The sequence below is a fragment of the Tupaia chinensis genome, unplaced genomic scaffold (assembly GCF_000334495.1).
Source record: "Tupaia chinensis unplaced genomic scaffold, TupChi_1.0 Scaffold000354_1, whole genome shotgun sequence".
NCBI lineage: Eukaryota > Metazoa > Chordata > Mammalia > Scandentia > Tupaiidae > Tupaia > Tupaia belangeri.
The window spans coordinates 5068494-5074137 of record NW_006159849.1 but is presented as its reverse complement, the minus strand read 5'-3'; the positions used below and the strand labels follow the sequence as shown (position 1 = coordinate 5074137).

The 5644-nt window shown below is 41.7% G+C and overlaps 1 pseudogene; it reads right to left on the bottom strand.

The window, feature by feature from the left end:
* Positions 1 to 331: 331 nt before the first annotated feature.
* Positions 332 to 2665, bottom strand: LOC102478608 (nucleolin-like; annotated as a pseudogene).
* Between the last annotated feature and the right edge of the window lie 2979 nt (positions 2666 to 5644).

Here is a 5644-nt window from a genome sequence, read left to right as displayed (position 1 = left end):
TCCTGCTTTCCTTTACAATGTTTACAGTTCCTCAATGCACACAAAAAAACTGGAAAAAAATGGTTTCGTACATGGGATGAAACAATATAAACAAAAAACTTACAGAAAAGGGTTAGCTCTATCGCTCATCTCTTTAAAAAGTTTGTAAGAATATCCAGTCAAAACCAACAAGAGTATCTCCCTTGAAACGTTATTTCTACGGCTTTCCAAGTAGACCACAGGACTGCACACTCTTGGAATGTCCTCAGAAGGCTCTCAGTGATCATGTAATGGAGTAAAAACCAGAGTCCTTTCTTTCAAATGGAAGAGGGAAGACAGAGGGACACAGAAACTATTGAAACTTCAGCTTCTTTCTTTGTGGCTTATGGTCTCCTCCTCCTCCTCTGCCTCCTCAGAAGCCACCTTGCCCTCCAAAGCCTCCTTGGTCTCTGCCACCAAATCCACTTCTGTCTCCTCTGCCTCCCTCTTGGCCTCCAAAACCTCTTCTGCCTCCACCATGACCCCAAAGCCACTTTCACCCTTAGGCTCGGCCCAGTCCAAAGTAATTTTGTTTCCATCAATTCCACCATCCTCCATGGGCTCCTTGACAGTTTTGGCATCTTCCTTACTGTTGAAGTCTATAAAACCAAACCCTTTGGAGGCTCCCATTTCCTGGTCAGTGACTATCCTTGCACAAATAGAGCTCTCCAAAGGCTCCTTTAATGTCTCTTCAGTGGTATCCTCAGACAGACCTTTGACAGAGTTTTGGAGGGCTGACTTCTTACATTAGATGATTACCTGGGTCCTTGCAACTCCAGCCTGATTGCTCTGCCTTCAATTTCCCTTTTATTACAGGAATTTAAAACTTCTTTAGCATCTTAAAAGGAAATAAATTATATAAATGCATATCCTTTAGATTTGCCATTTTGGTTCTGAGGCACTTTGATAAAAGTTGCCTCCTCAAATACTTCCTGAAGTGTTTCTTCAATTGCATTGTAAGAGAGGTTGCTCAAAACCAGAGTTTTTGATTCAGCACTCCAAGTATTATTCTTTCCACCTCTAAAGCCTGATTTTGACCTTTCTCTCCCATGTAGTATAGATAAATGGACTGCCCATCATTCTCTGTTCCCTGCTTTTCTTCAAAGGTTTTCTTTGCATCAGATTCTGTCTTAAATTCAATATAAGCAACCCCTTTACTTATTCTGATCTCCATGGCATCTTCCAATACTTCTTTTAATTCATCCTGAGTGACTTTGATGGAGATATTTTTGGCCATAAGTGTTCTTGCATCTTGATCTTTCCTATTGTCTTTTCCTTTGGTTTCTCTAGTTTAATTTCATTGCCAAAGACTTTTAAACTGGTGAGTTCCAAAACTTTTTCTAGATCTTTAGCAGATTCAAAGTTGACATAACCAAAGTTCCTAGATGTACCGATTCTGACATCCACAACAGCAAGATCATTTTTAGCAAAAACAATACCAGGATTTTTATTTTTTTTAGGGGTTTTTGCTATAGGGTGTATGCATTCGCCAGACAGACAGAGAGAGACAGAGAGACAGAAAGTGAGAAATCACCTCCCAAGGGGGATGGCCACACCGCAGTCCCTTCTCCTCTATTCTCCTCTCAAGTTCTTAGGCATGCACACACATGCGTCCAGCCTGAGTTTTAAGCCACCAGGTCCAGGACACGAACCATGGTCGACTACATGGGAGTCCAGCGACATAGCCATTACACTAACTGCTGTTCCCAGAAAACAATACCAGATTTTAATTCAGAAATAGGTTTGTTATTGTTCAGGTTTCCAACAGATGGAAGGATGTAGTTGGTTATGTGGCTTCCACCTGCTGTTTCTTGGCCTAAGGAGCTTCTTTCTGTTTGGTCATTTTTCTTCCATTTTCCAGGAGCTTCTTTGACAGGCTGTTCTTCTTCCTCATCTTCCTCATCCTCTCCATCTTCCTCCTCATCACCCACATCATCATCCTCTTCATCTTCAGCCATGGTATGGCTTTCACAGGCACAGCTTTTGCAGGAGTTTTCTTTCCTTTGGCTGGTGTGGTCTCCATAACTGCTTCTTCAGACTCATCTTCTTCATCCTCATTTTCCTCCTTATCTTCATCTTCTTCCTCCTCATCATCCTCATCCTCCTCCTCTGAGGCCACGGTGGCAGCTGCTACTTTCATCACTGCTGGCTCAAATTCATCCTCATCTTCATCCTCATCATCTTCCTCACTGTCATCTTCTTCCTCCTTGTCACAGTCTTCCTTCTTGGAATTCTTGCTGTTCTTTGCCCCCTTTGCTGGGGTGGCAGCTCCTTCCTTACCAGGAGTTGCTACCAATGCTTTGCCTGGCGTAGCTCCCTTCTTGCCAGGTGTTGTGACTGCTTTGGCTGGTATAATGGTCTTCTCAGATGCTATGGCAGCTGCCTTTTTGCCTGGGGTGACTGCTGCCTTTTTGCAGGTGTGTTAACTGCAAACTTTTGTGCTGGGGAAACTACTACCTTCTCTGCTGGAGTTGCGGCAGTCTTCTTACCTTTTTACTGAGGGATGATAACCTCTTTTCCACAGCTGTCATCATCTTCATCTTCTTACATTTCCTCATCTTCACTGTCTTCTCCTATTTCCTTTGGAGGAGGAGCCATTTTTGGGGGAGTCACCTTGATTTTTACCAGACTTAGCAAGCGTCACCATGATGGTGGCTTCTGGTGGTGGAGTGTGTGTCAGGCAGGTGGCTCAGATGAATCTTCAGGAACTCCAGCAATGTTGATGGTGGCCATGGGCACTGAAGGTCTTGGAGCGCTTGCTCAGCTGCTAGCTAGAACTTGAGACTCTTCACAGTGGTTCTTGGACTGTAACAGGCAGCAGGTTCACTGGGAAATTTGTTCAATGCAGATTCCTGGACCTCACCCTCAGAGGACCTCTCTTCTGGTACAACAGGTTTAGGCCAGTTGACAGCAATCTGCATTGTTAGCAAGCTCTCCTGCTGATTCTGTTGCAGATGGCTTTCTGAGTGTGATTTGAGAAGCACTGACCTATAGTCTGCTCCTGACCTCATTTCTTCTACTCTACTGCGCCCATGTTCTGATTCTTTCCAAAAAGGAAGGATTTTCTGAGAGCAAAGGTCTCATTTTATTTCACATGATTCTCTACTAGTAGCAGAGAGGTTTCACCAAATGGGACACTATATTTAAATTATTTTCATATCTTTAAAACATTTACTTTTTCAAATTTCATAGGAATTTTTGTTTGTTAACTGGAGAACTTATAAAATTCATGTAGAGATACAGAAGAAAATATAGTTGTTACCATTCCTTTATCTTAGTAGAACCATAGTTCATATTCTGATATATATATACATATATATATGTGTGTGTGTGTGTGTGTGTATTTGTTCTTCTTCTTCTTCCTCTTGACATAAAAATTGGACACAAATGCTTTTAGGAGAGACATGTGCTGTTTTTCATATCCTTCATATTGATCTTCTCTGATATAGGTCCTGATTGCTAACACAGAGCTGAAGGTATTCTCTCTTCAAGAATATCTTGTTCATTGTTACCTTATAAACTGCTTCAGAATATATGTACATGTCCAACCACAGTAGCAATTGTGGCGTGACCATCCCCCCTGGGGGGGTGATTTCTCGCTTTCTGTCTCTGTCTCTCTCTGTCTGTCTGGCGAGCGTACACGCCCTACAGTGAAAATCTCTCCAAAAAAAAAAAGAATATCTTGTTCATTGTTACCTTATAAACTGCTTCAGAATATATGTACATGTCCAATCATAGTAGCATGCATTGGTAAGACACTGCTGCTCTGCAGAATGAGGCTACATAGGAGGCCTGGGTTCAATTCCCAGCTCACCCTATAAAAAACAGGGCATGGTGATGCATTCCTATAGTCTTAGTAGTTTGGGAGCCTGAGGAAGGAAGAGTAGATGGGATAGGACACATATGAAAGGTCTTCAAGAAACTTATGGAAAATGCATATTATGAAAAAAAACTATGCATGGATTTAAAAATTGTTCATGCCAAAAAAAACTAGTACTTAATAATTATTTCTCCTGAGAGAAAGAGAGAGAGAGAAAGAAAGAAAGAGAGAGAAAGAGAGATAACCCCTAACATGTTCTTAATGTTGTGATCCACCCCTGGTCAGCCCCCAGTCAAGGGTATGTGGATCCTTGCAGGCGTTTTCAGGAAGATCTTCAGATGCAAACTTGGAACTTTCCCACACAGGTCAGCCTTGCAGAGCATTGTGTTTTACAGCTGTACCATCATCTACCACCTAAACCTGTACTAATTCTACTCTTCCGTGAACTTTTAAAACTCTCTTCATATATGCAGTTTAAAAAATTTTATAATAAAAGTTAACTGTAATAAACGAACACAGTCTTACTCATAATATTCATTTCAGGAAAAACTCAGGAGTAATTTATGTTAATATTTTGGTGAATTTAAGTTATAAACAACTCTGCTTGTGTCACTTGTAGTTAAAGCCTTGCTTCTCATTATGGAATAACGGGACACCCAAAGCACCAGAGTGCTGTCTCTCTAATGCGCAGTGGTGGTAGTATAGCAAGAGTCAAGATATTCATCTCCTTGAGTCAGCCAGGGATCTCTGGAGGCAAGTAACAGAGACTAACCGTGACTAATGTAAATTGGGAAATTTCCTGGGTGGATATGAGTAGATTATAGAAATGAAGGAAAAGCAGAACTAGGGCCTCAAGGAAGTTAGGAGGACAGCTCACAAAGTGCCAGAGGCTAACATGGTCTCTTCTAGACCTGGTCCCAGGATTCATCAGTATAAACCTTTTTCTGTTACTGGGCCTTTCTTTACAAGAATATAATTATTTATCAGAGATGTACTGAGTGCAAGATATTCTTTTGGGTTCTAGGATTACAACAGTGAACCAAACAGACAAAAATTTTTGCCGTCGTGAAACTTACATTCTAGTTAGGAGAGAGTGGCAATAAACAAAGACTGAAATATAGAATACTTGGTGGTGATACATGTTATGGAGAATAAATGAAGGAGAGTAAGGTTGAATTTTTAAGTTGAGTGGCCAGGAAAACCTGATTTAGGAGGGGCTGTTTGAGTTCGGACCTGAGGGAAATCATGTGGATGCTGGGAGTGAGCTTTCTTGGCAGAGAGGACAGTGTGGACTTGCATTTGAAAGGATTCCCTCTGGCTATTCTGTGGAGAATACATTGAAGAGGGCCTACAGCAGAATCGAGTCTACCAGTGAGAAAGCTTCTGCAAATCATCTGGATGGTTGATGATCTGGGCTTGTAGGAGTGGGTATTCGGGGGGGTGGGGAAGTGATTGATTCTGAGTCTCTTTTAAAGAAGAGTTGTCAAGTTTTGATGGCAGTGGGTTATGGGGCACGAGAGAAGTAAATTCATGATGACTTCCAGAGTTTTGCCATAACATCTCTTCAGATGGGAAAGGCTACAGGAAAGAACGTATTTAGGGGAATTAGGAGCTTGGTTTGGATGTGTTGAATGGAGACCAGACAGAAGATCTGGGATAGGCAGTTGGACTTATAATCAGGGCTTAAGGGAGAGGTCTGTGTTGGAAGCATTAATTTTGGAGATATCAGTAGATGAGTGGTATTTAAAGCTATGAGGCTGGTTAGGATAAACTTGAGAATGAGTTTAGATGGAAAAGAGGAGAGGT